The sequence below is a fragment of the Trichechus manatus genome, unplaced genomic scaffold, assembly GCF_000243295.1.
Source record: "Trichechus manatus latirostris isolate Lorelei unplaced genomic scaffold, TriManLat1.0 scaffold00026, whole genome shotgun sequence".
NCBI lineage: Eukaryota > Metazoa > Chordata > Mammalia > Sirenia > Trichechidae > Trichechus > Trichechus manatus.
In genome coordinates, this window is record NW_004443962.1 from 18,796,883 (window position 1) to 18,814,561 (window position 17,679).

The window sequence follows — 17,679 nt, forward strand, 5'->3', positions numbered from 1 at the left end:
TCAAACGACTCCTTCACAAAAGTATAAAACCAAGCTAAGATGTTAAAAAATGACATATATTTAATTGAATTTCTCTGTCTAAAATATTGTTTTTTGACAAGAGCACGTCCTGTAATGTACATATGGCCGTATATGTCTAATTTATAAATAGTATCCATGTGTACTGTGCGCTTGTATTAATCCACATATTAATATAAAGTCCAGAAATGACGCAAAACAGGGACTTTTTCCAGGGAATTGGTCACAAAAGTGTTGGAAGGCCTGGTGGAGGGAAAAGAAGGCAGTGTTTAGTGATGGGTGCCTGGAGAAAGTCTCTACTACTACAGCTGGAAGAGAACATGGGAAAGGATTGTTACCCAGAGCTCACCAGCACTGTGCTGCTGAGGTGGCTGGAGCATTGCTGCTGCTGTTGTTGGAACCCCCACTGCCACTGCTTTGCAGGAAGCCAAGCGCCAGCACTCCTGGTGACACTGCAACAACCCAGGGATCCACGGTTCCCACTGATGCTGTTTAATTGCCGACGCTGCGGGAGCTTCCGGTTAGCTGTGGTGGCTGCTGCTGTTCGACAGCTGTAGTACGGCTGCTGCAGTCCGCAGTCCTGAGAGCCGGATCCCAAGGGCTTTGTGCTTCAGAGGCTGTTAGAGCACCATTGCTGAGACTGCCAATAAAAGCAGAAGGGAAAAAAAAATTATCTTTTTGCTTTTGACTTTCTGACAGTGCCTCTCATCTTGCAAAGCAATCTGGGAAATGTAGTTTTCAGTGTCCAGCCACAGACGAGAACGTGGAAAGATGGGAACAGAAAAATGATCTACGTAGAGCTCAATTTTTTTTTTTTTTTTTTGTTTAAACTGATGGTCTGTACAGTTTTTAAAAATTGGAGACTTGGAACCCATTGCTGTAGGGTAATTAACCCCGAGACAATTATAAAACTGCATCTTACAGGAATTTTTATTAACTTGTTTTAGGAGGTAGATTCTGGTTTGTTATCTAAAGCTAGCATTGATGTTCAGAGGTACACACTGGTAACACTGTACCAGTTATTTACAACCGACAGCTGTTCTTATTAGTCACAGTAACATTTCTGATTGGTCTGTGCCCATGTCTTATCAGCTATAAATATTTTGAATATCACCCACCACTGTGTAAAACTGCTCTAATTTATTATTTATATTTATATGCTTATTAAGTTAACTTTTTAAATAATAGTAGTAGTGAAAATTAGCAGTTTGAAAACTTAAGAATTTGCTTTAATCATTTATAATTATATTTTATAATATCTAATATTTTGTTATAAGTATATGCATTTTAAACATCTGATTTAACTGCTAAAGCACAGATTAATTATTGAGTGACATTGAACTAAGTGCATTTATTGGTGGAGGAAGTTAGGGGGAGAAGTTTAGTTAGTTTAGGCATTTTATTAAAATATTAAAATGTTAGCTTAGAGTGGTTTGCAGTTTATTTCAATTACAGACGTTTGGGTCTGACATTATAAGAGGCATGTATTGGAATCACAGACCATTACATTTCTAAAATGAACCCCATCAAGATGATTTATTTCTTTCATAGCTCTTTTCATAATTAATACAGATTTCATTATGGACAGTGTTCTTCTTTTATTGATTACTAATAAAACTGTTTCCTCAATTGGTGAGATGCTTGTTTTATGTTCATATTCTATACAGGTTTTAATGACATTAGTAGTATTATTTGTGTTGTGGAAGGTTCCGTTATTACATTGTAAGAAGTAAAATGTCATCAGTTTGAAATGATAGAGCAGGACATCTTATTTAGCGATAAGTCCAAATTTATGAATATTTAACATGAAGTAGAATTTTTTTTCTACAGAGTAAATACTCTTGAGATATAAATTGACAAAATAGTCAAAATGAAGTAAATGATGATTTGAAATACCCAATATAATTATTAAAATAAAATTTAATGTAATTAAAAAATTTATTTCACAAGAATCCTGTAAACCATGTCTCATATACCTTCTGAATGTATATTCTCTGCTAAGTGAAGTTTCATGTATTTATCAATAGTGGAAAAGAAGACTGAGATTTTATGTGAATTTTATGTAGATTCTATCCCAATAACTTTTTATATGACTTATGTATTTTTAAAAAAGGTATGGCTGTAGCCCTGTAACTTACTGGGGTTAAATGAGCTTTCTAAAACAAACGAGTAGAAGCTACTGTTTCTCTACCTGTTTTGAATCATCCCTGTGGCCCCTTGCCTCAGAGAATTTAGCAGATGCCTATCATGTTGACTCCATTATTAACAACTGGCTTAAAAATCACTCGACAGACTTATTAATGTTTCCAACCCTTTAATGAAACTGGTTCATGGTATGTTTCTTTTGTCACTGTTGCATGTTACTTATTTATACGTTGCTTTTCTTCATTATGCTTTGTTTAAATTTTATTTTAGGTGAGACCCTTGATATACCTTTCCTCAAACATGTACTGCTTTCTAAAAGAAGTATTGAAATTGCCTGTGGGATGCATATGCTTTTAAACCTGTTTCCATAATTGGTCATCTTTTCAGTATTTTTTCATCATCTCACCAGTTATTTATTCTAGAAAAAATTTGGAGTAATTTTGTCAACCCCCTCTCTGTAAACCAAAAAAGCAATCCAATCCCCCTGCTGTCCAGTCGATTCCAACTCATAGCAACCCTAGGAAACAAAACAAACTCGTCGTCGAGTCGGTTCTAATTCATATCGACCCTATAGGACAGGGTAGAACTGTCCCGTAAGATTTCCAAGGCTAAAATCCTTACAGAAGGAGACTGTCACATATTTCTCCCTGGGAGTGGCTGTTGGGTTTGAACCGCCGACCTTTCAGTTAGCAGCCAATTGCTTTAACCACTGTACCACTCAGGGCTCCTCTAATGACCCTATAGGACAGAGTCAAACTGCGCCATAGGCTGTAATCTTTACAGAAGCAGACTGCCACGTCTTTCTCCCCTGAAGTTGCTGGTGGGTTGGAACCTCATACCTTTCAGTTGGCGGCTGAGTGCTTAACCACTGCGCCACCAGGGCTCTTTCCCCTCCCTCTTCCCCCCTCACAAATTCCATTTGGATTTTGCTTGGAATGACATTACATGTATAAATTAACTTGGAATCAATTGAAATCTTTATAAAGTCTGTTGTTGTGAAGTGCCATTGAGTCGGTTCCCACTCATAGCGACCTTATGCACAACAGAACAAAACACTTCCATCGCCACCCTCACAATTGTTGTCATGCTTGAGCTCATTGTTACAGCCGTGTTGTCAGTCCATCTCGTTGAGGGTCTTCCTCTTTTTCACTGACCCTCTACTTTACCAAGCATGGTGTCCTTCTCCAGGGACTGGTCTCTCCCAATAACATGTCCAAAGTATATGAGATGAAGTCTTGCCATCCTTGCTTCTAAGGAGCATTCGTGCTGAACTTCTTCCAAGACGTATTTGTTTGATCTTTTGGAAGTCCCTGGTGTATTCAGTTTTCTTCGCCAGCATCGTAATTCAAAAGCATCAATTCTTCTTCAATCTTCCTTATTCATTGTCCAGGTTTCACATGCATACGAGGTGACTGAAAACACTATGGCTTGAGTTAGGTGCACCTTAGTCCTCAAAGTGACATCTTTGCTTTTTAACACTTTAAGGAGGTCTCTTGGAGCAGATTTGCCCAATGCAATGCGTCATTTGATTTTTTGACTGCTGCTTCCATGGACGTTGATTGTGGATCCAAGTAAAATGAAATCCTTGACAACTTCAATATTTTCTGTTTATCATGATGTTGCTTATTGGTCCAGTTGTGAGGATTTTTGCTTTCTTTATAAAGTCTACCTATCTAGAAATTTGAGATCTCCTTCCATTGTTGAATGTTTTTCAAGTTCTTTAGCAGTGTTGTCGTTTATCTGTCCTGAACATTTCTCATCAAGTCTATCCCTTAATATAATCTCTCAGTATAAAACAGAAATTGGATATTTTCCCTTTTGAATATATTTTATAAGTGGTTAATATAAGTATATAATAAATGCTGTAATTTCTCTGTATTTTTTAACCAGCCCAAAGTGTGGCCTTTCAAATGGCACCTTCCTCCTCGTAGTAGAAAACTAGAACTTTATAAAAATTAAAACAAAGTAGAAAAGTAAGATTAATCTACTGGTTTTGCCATACAGTTTTCTATATCTACAATGTTTGATTTTTAAACAGTTAAAATTACATAATTAGGACTATTTTAATTTTGTCTGATATAAATTCAGCCAATGCTTTTACTAATCAGTTTATCTCATTTGATTTTCGTAACAACACTGTTAGGTACTCAAGGACAGATGCTTGTTCTGTCACTTATATCGCAGATCAGGAACCTGAGATTTGGAGAGTTTGAACGATTTGCTTAAGCACACGTAAGTATTGCATAGCAGAGCAGGAATGTATGAGGCTAGATGATTAGACCTGCTGCTTGTTCCTAATTGTTCGGAACCATTCTGTATCTACACAGATGCCTGAAACAGCCGAATAAGTAAGACAAATCTGACATTCCTCTGTGGGTTTAAGTTATACCAATTATTCTTTCCTTTTCTAACCCTTATTGTGAACACACATACAGAAAAATGTAGGTAGCATAAATATATGATAACATAAATTATAAAAGAATACCCATATACTCACCAGAGTTGTGTCCCTTTTTTATCACACGGCCATTGCTCCCTACTGAGGTAAACAATACTGACTTTTATGCCAATTACTTCTTTGCTTTTCCTTATAATTTTACCACATGTGGTTGTTTTTGCCCTTCTATGTATAATGAAGAATCACTTTGTGGGTATTATTTTGAGAATTGCTTTTGTAGTTACAAATTGTGCTTGTAAGATTGATGCAGATTGTTATATGTTGTCACAGTTATTCATTTTTATCTTCTATATAATATTCTGGAGCCCTGGTGGCACAGTGGTTAAGAGCTATGGCTGCTAACCAAAAGGTCGGCAGTTTGAATCGACCAGCTACTCCTAGGAAACCCTATGTTGCTGTTCTACTCTGTCCTGTAGGATTGCTGTGAGTCGGAATCAACTTGATGGCAATGAGTTTGTTTTTTTTTTTTGGTTTATATAATATTCCACTATGAATATAACATAATTTATTAATTTTCTTGTTCATGGGCAATTGGGTCATTTCCAATTTTTGGCTGTTATGAATAAAACTGCTATTAATATTTACGTGGTACATGTGTCCTGATACATATGTAAATAAGTTTTTTTTAAGATATATTCTCAGAAGTGGAATGCTGGGTATCCATACATTCAATTTCTTTAGATAATATCAGGTTGTTTTACAAACTGGTTGAGCCTATGCACGCTTCCAAAAGGAGTACATGAAAGGTCCCAGTTCTTCACATTCTAATTAAACCTTGTCTGATCTTTTGTTTTGCCAGTCTGATGGGAGTTATACTAATTTTCCTACCCATTTATCATTCATAGACACATTACAGTATTAATTGTTCAGAAATAGGAGCTCTGTAGTGTCGTGATTAAAAGTGTGTATTTTGAGGTTGGGCAGACTTGAGTTGAGGCCTGACTTTGGCACTTACTAGCTGTTAACTTTGGGCCTCGATTTATTTGTGAATGAAAAACATTAGATTAAATCTGATAGTATATGTCACATTAAGCACAGTTCCTGGCATATATAGTAGTGACAAATCATATTTTAAGAAAACATGCTTACTAACTAATAGTAGCAACTTTTATACATTGTAAGTGTATGAAGACAGACTTTTCGAGCCTAGAGTTGCCAGCACGGCCGTGGGAATCTCACCAATCGGCTGGACAAATAACATCTAGAATGATTAAGAGGCCTCTTTTGTATCTTCTATGTGACTTTAATTTTTACTAAAATACACTCTGTATTTCTGTTTCTTTTTTTTTCGCTTGTGTTTGACTATAACCTCACTTATGAATAAACTATTACGTAAGCATTGAAACTTTAAAGACAGTTGCTGGCACGGTCCTCGATGGTTTCGGAGAGAGCAGGAAGGGCCTATGGAGTACATATGTCTAATGCAGTTTTTAGACCCCGGGAGACATTATTGAAAATGACATTTTTATGTTTTTTTTTTAATCCATGGATTCAATGTATGTTGATTGTGTTATGGAAGTACTCTCTAAATTCTGAAGACACTCATTTCATTTAAGATCAGGTGTATAGAGGTAGTAGCAACAACAATAATAACCATAATAATCTTGTAATCTAAACATTAATCTCCATGCCTCCTCCCCCAGTGGTTGTACTTTTCCCAAATATTTGTGGAAAAAGGTGTTTGCCTCATATCCATTTGAGTCAATTCTGTGTTGAAGACACTTTTTACCTTTCATCACTCAGTGTTCACTGGCCATCGTTCACGCCATCGCTGGGCACGCTCTGGGACCCCTGGAATAGTTTCTCTTTCATTAAGAAGCTGCCATGCTTGCAAAAGCTGCAGTAGCGGGGTGAATATGGGTCAAAACGTTCATTTTCCACCCTTGGTTCCTCACTACACCAGCAAACAAGGCTGTAGAATAGCAAGGGTTTCTGAAGGTTTGGCGAGAAGGAGGATATTTGCATTGCAAAAATGAAAACTTTTTAGAATTTAATATTCCTCATCATGCTTAAAAGATCTTTGGGCCACTCTGGCCTTGGGAATTTCTCACTGCTCATCTTTCTTTCCTGTTATTCTTCTCTCTTCTGCTTCTCCTTTCATCTCTTTGCTCCCTACATTCAAATTGTTATTCATTTCTTATCAGTACGCTTTAACCGCATATGAAGAAATCATTCAGGCCTCACTCTCTGACCCCCGACTGACTTATCAAGACGTTTTCCTCAAAGGAGACTGGTTCCATTCCTATGAGGAACTGAGGCCAACTTCACACTTCGACTTGACCACTTATGTTATAGATGCGAAAGAAACAGTAGATAAATGAAATGTAAAGGCAAGCTGAATTTTCTTCTCAGAGATAATTCTGCTACCTCTAGGGCAACATCTTATTCAACATTTTATTATGAAAAAATTTCAGGCATACAACAAAATTGAAGGCATTATTTTTTATCTACTGTAACCATTTTTTGTTGTCATGTGGTCTTAAAATAAGAATACATTTTATACATGATTTAATACATTTTCTTTTAAATGATATTTATAGGTTGTGTAAGGTTAAGAGCTATGGCTGCTAACCAAAAGGTCAGCAGTTCGAATCCACCAGGTGCCCCTTGTAAACCCTTGGTTCTACTCTGTCCTATAGGGTTGCTATGAGTCAGAATCGACTCGATGGCAATGAGTTTGGTTTGGTTTGGGCTTTTTATCATCCTTAGAACTCACATTTATTGAAGTTTTTAATTAGTCAAGGTTTATAAATCCTACGTACTGTTGTTTTTTAATTCATTTGTTCATTCATTCAAGAAAGCTTTATTGAACTCCAGCTATGTTCCAGGTATACTTCCAGGTTCTGGGCTGACAAAGTTTAACAAGTAGGGCCCCTCCTCTGGAGTCCCTCAGTATACTGGGGAAGGGAAGCATGTAAACAAATAGATTATTACAGCAACTAAGGGTGATGATAATGTATTCCTAGTGACATGGTTTACATATGATGCTTTGTTTTAATTTTAAACTTAAATATTTGCTGACTTGAATTGAAATTAGATTCCATACAAAGATCATACTACTGCCTTCTGTTAGTAAACTATGATTTATCTACAGTCTCTCCTAGTTTTCATTGGGACTGATAGGGTACAATTTTAGAACAGATGAATAAGATTAAGGATTAAATCTCATTAGGCCACATGGAATTGACTTCAAGATGGTGGCCTTGATGACAGTCATCTACTTAGTGTAGTACTTACTCATTTTGACCTACTAATCCCAGCAGACTTCGCTTTTCCACCCATATGTAATGAGATTCTAAAATTCTTGTTCTGTCCATCATTGCCGAGTGGCTCCTATTTCTTTTTTCTTTCTCCCCTGCAGCCCCCCTGGGCAATGAAGGCATCTTTTGAGAATATCCTTGTGAACAATCTTAAAATACCTCAACATGTTTTCATGTTCAGCCTCACATAATATCACAATATTGATAATGTCTGACAAAAGACTAGGCAAAAGTATACTTGTGTAGTTGTTGTTGTTATGTGCCATCGAGTCGGTTCCAACTCATAGTGACCCTATCTCTGTTCAACAGAACAAAACTGCCCAGTCCTGCGCCATCCTCACAGTAGTTGCTATGTTTGAGCCCATTGTTGCAGCCACTGTGTCAGTCCATCTCATTGAGGGTCCCTTTTTTTCATTGATCCTCTGCTTTACAAAGCATGATGTCCTTTTCCAGGGACTGATCCATCCTGATAACACGTCCAAAGTATGTGAGACGTACTCTCTCCATCCTTGCTTTTAAGGAGCGTTCTGGTTGTACTTCTTCCAAGATTTGTTCGTTCTTTTAACAGTCCATGGTATATTCAAGGAAACCCTGGTGGCGTAGTGGTTAAGAGCTATGGCTGCTAACCAAAAGGCCAGCAGTTCAAATCCACCACGCGCTCCTTGGAAACTCTATGGAGGCAGTTCTCCTCTGTCCTATAGGGTCGCTATGAGTTGGAATCGACTTGACGGCAACAGGTTTGTTTTTTTGGGTTTTGGTATATTCAATATTCTTTACCAACACTACAATTGAAAGGCATCAGTTTTTCTTCAGTCTTCCTTGGGTAGATACTGGTAAATGCTTTTGAAATTAGTTTACTTCCTTTCTTTTCAAAATTACAAAAAAAAAACCCCAAAAAAACAAAAAACAAAACCAAAACTCACCCTTCATGTACTTCTTGAAGTATTCATTTGCCAGAAAAACTATCCTGATCAAGATACATTATTACTCTAAAAATGAAGTTTTATGCTCCAGTGCCATATCTATCACTGATTTCCACACTTTACTAGGCACCTTGGGGGAAATGGATAAAATACACTCAATGAGTCTATAAACCACTTTGTTGGAGAATAAACTATTTCTGTCCAAATCCAATTCCAGTATCTTCCCCTGCCTCTCGCTCTTACACACACACACCTCTTTCATAAGCCACACTTTAAGTGTTGGTATTCATATTTGTTTTGTTGGATTCTATTTTTAGCTTTTTGGGAGGCCCAAAGTTTAAAGTATTGCGGTACATGGGATATCACATTATCTGGAGGCAAAATTACTTGTTTGCACTAATTATATTGTTTGCGTGCTTTTTTCCCACCAGCCGGTGAACTCTTCAAAGGCAGGAACTGTGTCATGTTTTTTATCTTCACTTTTCACCCTAAGTATAGTGCATGGCACATAGTGGGCACGCGATACATGTTTAATGAGTGCACAAAGATCAGAGCAAGGGTAAATTTTTGTCTTGTACAATAAGTCATTAGTATCAAAGTCTTCAGAATACATCTCTAAATAATTCAAAGTTAAAACCAACAGTATAAAATCACATGATGGTGTTATTCAGCATCCCTTACAAATCATTCATAATTGAATTCTTGCTTTCTTTCATTCCTTTCTCAGGCTGTAGGAACAAGAAATGTTTTATTTATTATTTATTTAGTTCTTTAAGCAATTATTTTTGTTATTATTAGATATTTGATACTTGGACTAAGCAACATTTAAGAAGTATGTAGGGTTTTATTGTTGTTTTTAAACACAAGGTATTCAGGAGACTAATCTATGGAAACTATGTATAATGCAAATAGGTTTTATAAATTGATAGCGTTATTGATTACAGGTTATCGTCCACATCAAACAAATGAAAGCACATATTTATGGACATTTGGCAACAAAGAAAGGAAGTTCAATAGGTGATGTAAACTTTTAGATAGAGTGCTAGACCCTTAAACCAAATATATTGAGAGCTCTGGGTATAAATTAGAAGTACAGATTTACACTATGCTGTATTAATTAGTACGATATCAAGAGGAATCATCAGGACATGTTGAATTTGAGTCATAACCACGGAGTCTTATGGCTGGATGTGGCCTTTGCTATCATTGGATATTAGTGATAGTATGGTGTAGGGATTAAGTACATGGACTCTAAACCAGACAGACTGGGTTCAGATCCCATTACTGCTATGCTGTGTGATCTCAGGCAAGTCACTTAACCTCTCTTGTTTCTTCACCTGGAAAATGTGACTAAAAATGATCCCTACTTCATAGGATCATTGTTAGGATTTAAAAAGTTAATAAACAAAAAGTACTTAGAACAGTGCCTGGCATATAGCAAGCACTCAAGTGTTAGCTATCAGCAATCATCATTATTATGCTATCCAGTTCAATTCCTTTCTTTTAATTTTAGTCATTATATTTTAATATGAAGAAACCAAAGCCATGGGTGATTATATGACCTACCCAGGGTATACAAACTATTTGTGGCAACATTGGGACCAGAACCACTTTTCAGTTCCCGCTTTAGTATCTTTCTACAGGACCAAATTGCCCCATGGCATATCAGCATAGGAAACAATTTAATTTAATAACTTGATAACTTCTAGAGTCTGACAGTCGATTGAGATTATTGCTTCCGGTGGTGCTGTGGTTAATTCAAGTCTTTTAGGTCCCTAATCCTAGCAAGGGAGACTATCTGGAGCTCCAGAAAGTCCCAAGAATGTGCCGCTTATGGCACTTGGAATCCAGTAAAGTTTGCAGATATGGGAAAAGTATTGAGATGCTGTGCATTTTTCCAGTAAGCCAAAAGATTTGTTTTTCGCTTTTAAATTCAGCTAGCTAGTTCTTTAGAAAAGGTGAAGAGCCTTCTTGGTCATTTACATTCTGTTTGACCTCTGCTGGTAGAAGTCAAACACTGTCCTCTTGTTCTCCTTGGATTAAAATGAAATGAAACAATATAAAATACCTATAACTTTATTTTAAAAAGTCAGTAGATACAAATATCTAATTTGAATCAGTCTGTCAAACTGTGAGGCTGTGTGCTGTCTTAACTGGCATTTTTCTTAATATATTTGAATAAGGCTTCAGAGAAACAATAGGTCACTAGTATGAAAACAGAATTGCCAGGCTCAGGAGTAAGGGGTGAGATGCATGCTGGGACCTTAGGCACTCTAGGTATATTTTAGAAAGGTTTTTCTCAAGACATGTGACCAGAAGTAAGGCTCTGTTACATCACTTTTAGTGAGTGTCTTCTCCCTCTTAAGCAGCCACCCTTGAGAGGGGTAAAACACCGGTGTAGCAAAAGAGAATTAGAATTGGTGGTTTATAATGAGAGCTGAATGTTTGGACTCTTGCTTTCCTTTTTTAATAGAAGTTTCCCAGGACGGTCAGCATAATGTGTAACTTGATGTTGCCCTTCGAATTTCTGTGCTGTAGATTATCTACCCTTAAAATAGCTGAAACCATATTGATTTGTGTTCTGAAGATGACCCAAGACTTAACTGACATTTTTAAAGAGATTTTCGGGAATCAGGTGAAGATATAGTTGATCTAAAAGTTATATATTGAAATAATTAAATTATTTATTTTATTAATTAAAAATTGACTTTTAAATTAAGGACCTGAAACTTATGTAGTAAACTAATTTTGTTTATGCAAAGGGACACATTCTGATTTTTGATGTGTGATAAAACACTAAGTCGTACAAAAAGTAATATTTTACAATTAATATACTTAGGATTATTGGTGCCCAAATGCAGAGTTTGAATAGGTCAGATGCACTCATATTTTTCATTTTTGTGTAAATTTTTTAGAGAGTTTAACCTCTACTCTAATGTTCCTAAGTCCCATTCAAGTGACACACAGCCAAACTGTATAGAAATACACTAAGGAAGGTGGGTGTTTAGATAGGTATAGTGCTAGAAGGAGGTGTGAATCATCAAGCAGAGTCTAGTTTTGAAAAATTGGGGGACAAGGAGAATGGCTTGAAGCTAGGTCTGTTTTCTGATGTTTGTAATTCCGTAGCTGCAGGTCTACCATTTACTGGAGAAAAGGCACCTGGAGTGAGGACGGGTTAGGGAGCACATGAAGAGGTGAGGAGTGTAATAACAGCATTATTTTGGTTCTTGCACGTGAAAACATTTGGTTAGAGGTATCAGACAAAGAAAAACAGTTTTTGTTTTCTTTTAAGGAAGATTTATTTAGAAGCATTGATTATTTTTAGTTTCCCCTCCTAATAAAAGAATAAGGGGTGTCTGCTATAGTTTCAGACCTATATTCTATGGAACCTTGCCCTGTTTGCGGTGGTAGCTCCTTCTGGGATTTATTTCTGTCACCGTAACACTATGTACTGTATGCATTGCACCTGTTCACACAGAGTACATTGCATCGTGATGTTTGTACAGATAGATGCTTGAAATAAGCCAATCTGCCTTCCTCGTAGAGTACTAGTCTATTAGTTACTTAATTAAACTTAACTCTGCTTTTGTCTGCAATTTTGGGAATGGTCTTGGTTCATTTACTGAACAATGATTTCTTCTTTGCAGTTATCAGTTTTGTCTGAGATCAGTTTTCTATTGTATGGAGTCTGTTTCTTACACAGCCTCCTTTAAGACTGCTCTGACTTTAAAATCATTACTAGGCTTTTGTCAGAGCAGATTTGTTGACACTCTTCTCACATTAAAAAAATAAATTTAAAAGACTGCACAAATAAGCTATGCGTTTCACTATTCCCTGCTAATATGCAAAAAATGTATTTATGATAATTACATGTACTGTGTGCCAGAACTGAAACAATACATTCCTCATAATGGAGCATAAATAAAGAAGGTGGAGCCAGCTGCTCTTAAACTGTTTATTTGCAAGCAGTAATGATATAGAGAATATACCTTTTTCACTCTGTGAGCCTGGCAGTACTGAACCTGTTGCTGCATTAGACGAGTTGTATTTTGCTGGATAGGGGAAGGGCTGTCTGCTGTCTGGAAGGAGGGCTTTGTCTGTGCCTTTCTCTCTGTTTCTTTCTGTTTTTCTTTCTCTCTCTCTCTCCTCTTCTCTCTCTCACTCGCTTGCTCTGTCTCTGTCTCTCCCTCCCTGTCTGCCCCCCCTCCCTCCCTCTCTGTTGCTCTCTCTCTCTTCCCGTCTCTGTGGTTTGTAAGGTAGGTTGCAGTGTGTGTATATACACAACATCAAGAGCAGGAAAATGGACTCATTAGGGAGGCAGGCAGTCATTACCACTCACACTGTACTTCCAGGGAGACACCGATTATGAGAAGAGAAACTCAGCGCTGGGGAAGAAGGTAGGGCAGACAACTTTTATAAAAAAGCCCCTGCTTCCTCAGTCCCCCTCCACCTAGCCTCTCCTTTAGCCCCCAGTGCTTTTATTCTTTCTCTCTTGAATTTTAATTTCTATATTTAAGTTTGACAGAGCTATTCCTAGCTTAAAATTTGGAACATTTATAGGAGACCTACCCTCTGCTAATTTTCTCCCTACTTATTTAAGGGTGTGCCCTTGTGATTCAGTTTAATTACCTTAAAAATAATTACAAACAAACCTATTTATTTTTCTCACTAGAGCACAAAATAAATCAGCACCTCTCACTCTTCTGAAGCAGACCCTCTGTGTTTCTGAGTCTCTCTGCTTCTCTTGTCTGTTTATGCACTTCCATCTGTCTGTCTGTATATCATGTTGTCCTTATTTATTGCTGACTGGGTTTTGTTAGTATTTGCCAATGAGTTTTAGCTGCATTGCCAGTGTGAGCATTACTAAACTGAGACTCTTGTTCTTTGTTTTACGTTGAAGTTTAAAGTCCATATTTACTGTTTAAATCCTTGAAGCAGGTTGAATACTTTTTGCCAGCATATTTACTTGATGGCACTGACCACAAGGTGAGGGAGGGGTAGGAGCTAAGGGTGGGTAGGAATCAAGTAATTATTTTTATCATCACACACTCTTCTCTGTTACATCTGGGGGATGTATTTTGAAAGGAATAAGGTACTTTGTTTTCTAACTTTTATTTTTGCAGATGGACTTTTACATTTATAGGGATATCACTATGTTTAGTAAGAATACAAAGTTTCTCAACAAGCAGTTTTTAATTCTAGAACTGTTTCCTTTTAGTATGTTACTGTTTATTTATGCTGGGGGTGGAAGGAGTCGGGGACTGACCATCTTTTTACAAAGTAGAAGCTATGAAGTGTATCAGGCCATTTTGTGCAAGGACTGTAGGTATTCATTTAACATTTCGGGGATTATAAATAATGTATTTGTTATTTCAAGCCTAGTTTTGAGATGCTTTCTTTTTCCTTTATTTCTTTTCTTTTTTTATGGTGGGAAAAGTTGCATTTCACAACTAGCTGACATTGTTGAAGAGTTTTCCCAGAACAGTGTTCTTCGAAATTCAAAGGAGTAGTTAAATAGTTCCATTTGAAATGGACTCTTTAATGGAGTTTCATTCGGATTTGTCAGAAAGTAAAACTGCTATTCACTTGATAAAAATAAAGTCAGATAGTAGGACTCGTAAATGTTTTCAGCATATACATGAGCAATGATAGAAAATGGATGCTGATCTGTAGAGATCTTTGATAACAATCACCTTTTTTGTAATAAATTATTTATTTAATAGAAGTGGCAGACTTTTTTTCTTTTTTTTTTTTTTTAATTCCATTAGGCTTCTCTGACAACACAAAGAAGTCCATAAAGCAATATTCTTAACCCACCTGGGACACTAGAGCAGATTCCCTAACCCATTCTCAAGGTTCAAACCTAGTGAAATGTTTATTAAAAATCCATTATTCAAGGAGGGTGGTGAATTTTTGCTGCTAGAAGTCTTTTTTTTCATCTTCTTTTAAAAAATTTATTTTAAGACATTTAATTTACTTATCTTGCCTAAACTGTCTTTTAAGCTGGCAAGGCTAGTTTTGACCAAGGCAAGTACAAATACTGAGTATACTCTCAGAGATTTTTTGCCCCAAAAAGGTCAAAGGAAAACTTTTGGGGGAGTCTGTTGCAAGTGTATGTTAATATGGTACACAGTAAATGGTGTTTTGAATGTGATTGCCTCCATTTCAGACTCTTGACCCAAAAATTTGTTTCAAAACTAACATTTCAGAAGTGAGTGTCTCACACACCTGTCATTTTCTATGTTAGCAATGTGAGGACTATCTAAAATTCTACTCTTTTTTTAAAAAATAAATTTTTCATACCTCTCTTAATCAACCATTCTCTTTCTCTGTATGCATATGTATGGAGACATCTATGTGCATATATGTTCATTTATGTAATATTGTCATACATGTATGGATAAAGAAGTTACAGATTCTTTGCAGATATGACATTTTAAAAATTTCATGTTAAGTATATTTATGGTAATCACAAGCAAACAAAAAATGGAGAGGCTTACAAGAGAACATGAAAATTGCTTTTAACCTTCTAGAAAGAATAAAAGCAAGTAAAAATGTAGTTATTTTTACGGTTGGGTTAGTTTTTTAGGATGTGGTACATGTTTTCTTTTGCATTATAATTCTTAGCCTTCAGTAGACCTAAAATATTTTTAGTTAGGAGAAATAATCTTGGCCCTTTGAGGGAGGGACCGTCACAATCGAAAGACAGCACAACAGTGTAAAATCTGCATGAGGAAACTTAAGACCAGTGCACTCTACTGTATAGAGAGTTGGAAAGCTGAAAGGTCTGCATTACAGGAGGGCCAAAAAATTCCTGACCAGCCTTCCTGGTTATGGTGGGCGCTTCTTATCAGCACATGGAATCTGCCTGGTTAGGTCCTGAAGTCTTGGTCAGGTCACAGTGTGTTTCATTTCAGTGTTGGAGCAGACAGTTATCTAGTACACCCACGCAAGGAAGTGCTCTAAAGCAGTTATTTCATGCTTTGCCATGCCCTGGAGCTACAGCAATTTGGTACTGAGTGACGTGTGTGTGCTTTTTAACTCTTACCCGATGAAAATCAGCTTTGGTTCTTTGAAAAGGACCAAAACAGTGGAATGCCAAACAATATGATTCAAATGCTCAGCACATGCCAGTTTGAACTTTTTTTCCCCTAACTTAACAGGAGAATCACTATGATTATTTTTGATGTAAAGAGTATATAGTGATTTCCTGGGCTTTACTCATTACGGTTTCAAAAATTGCTGATACTTTTCCTTCTTCACTTTTTTCTCCAGAAGCTTACATTCATCAAAAGGATAGCAGCTGCATACTTCCCCCTGAAATGTTAACAAATAAACAGCATTCCTGTTTATTTATCTATTTTTGAATTTTAATGATTAGTCCTTGTGCTAATTAACAAATTCCCGTATTCATAAAATCTGGCACTTCATAAATATCCAATTGTGTGATTATCTACACATGTTCTGGCTTTCTATAAATATAGAAATTATCAGTGAATGTGTTCACGGACTTGTCCAAGTCTGAGTTGCGGCCGGTCATGCTACCACACGGGAAGCCAAGTTCAGGCCCTGGGCAAACATATTGCCCCGGGGTCTGGCTAGGTGTGTGGAAGCAGCATCTGGCTGACATTGTTAACTAGTGATGCTTTCTGGCAAAGGATGAACTGATGTTGACATTCGTTGCATGCTGCCAGTTCCAGCCGTCTTTAGCCCCATGGGTGGCCTCTTTAGGTCAAAATGTTGATAGTGGACATTAGAGCTGCCTTGCCTTGGAGACCATTTAAAAATATATATATTTTAACACACTACATTTTTCAGTGGACTTCTCTAAAAGAAGTAAAATGGTATGCCCACTCTAACTTTCATAGCTAGTGAGGATCTAAGGTAGCGTGAAAAGTCACGTAGCACTGAAAAGAAAATCTAAATATTTTTTGTTTGTATGGCTGTTTAACTATTATAAGAAAATTATAGATATCAGCTATTACATACATAGTGACAATTCACCCTACATTAAGGACAATAAATACTAGCAGTTGGGCAAGTGCGTGCATGCAGGAGTCATTACTAAATTGGAAATCAAGATCTCTTAAATGATTTTACATATTGTATAAGCCATTTTGGTTACCTTATACAGTCACCAGGGATTATTTACAATGCTACTATTGTCAGCCTTGGCCTTTTGATACTTTGTTCCAAATCTTTAAATCATGTATAGGATTCCTTGGTATTTTGCAAAACTTGAAACTTATAATTTTCTTGAAAACCTATGTTTCATGTACTTCCATTTCTTAAGTAACTTCTTGCATTTTGCATAATCTCCAGGGACTATAGCCAATATCAGATAAAATAACTAGCAAGATCCTTCTCATTTTTTGCCAGAAACCCAAGGGCAATATCCATATCCTAGAAATTTTAGAGAATGCCTGAATTCATGTTTTGCTGTTATATAGGTATTATACATTTAATCATCAAATAACATTGATGCCAATTATGTTTAATATATCAAAAATATCCTTGAGCTATCTTACTTCCCATTTTAGCATTGGAAAGCTTCTGAGGCTGTGGGAAGATATAATGCCTCTATTATTACTATCATATATGTAGTAACCACCACAGCAGATGCTGGAAATAGCATTCAAGAGTCTATATAAGAAAAAGGACTTTTCTACCACTCTAGCTGTTCAGCTGTGATGAATAAGTGACATGCTATTTCTGTACTAAACTGTGGAAGAATTATTCTCCACGTTGGCTTCATCACCACTCTTCTACTTCAGGATCAAGCCTTTTGGTAATTCTACAGTTCACTTGAAAGTAAGCAGCTTGGGGACATGGAGCTTGACTTTCTGGGATCTTTTACACTCGACTGAAACTCCAG

At 36.7% G+C, this 17,679-nt stretch overlaps 1 protein-coding gene across 8 annotated transcripts in view; it reads left to right on the plus strand.

Moving 5' to 3' along the window:
- ZBTB20 (zinc finger and BTB domain containing 20) overlaps nt 1–17,679 on the plus strand; it is a 920,614-nt gene that overhangs the window by 27,053 nt on the left and 875,882 nt on the right. For 6 of the 8 annotated variants that reach the window (XM_023728690.1, XM_023728687.1, XM_023728686.1 and 3 more), the window contains exon 1: nt 13,017–13,201. The exons of 1 other annotated variant lie outside the window; for it this stretch is intronic. The gene's annotated coding sequence lies outside the window, so the exon portion shown is untranslated. Of the gene's footprint in view, nt 1–13,016; nt 13,202–17,679 lie in introns of those variants that run through there. One more of the 8 variants, XR_002823602.1, reaches the window with a different exon arrangement.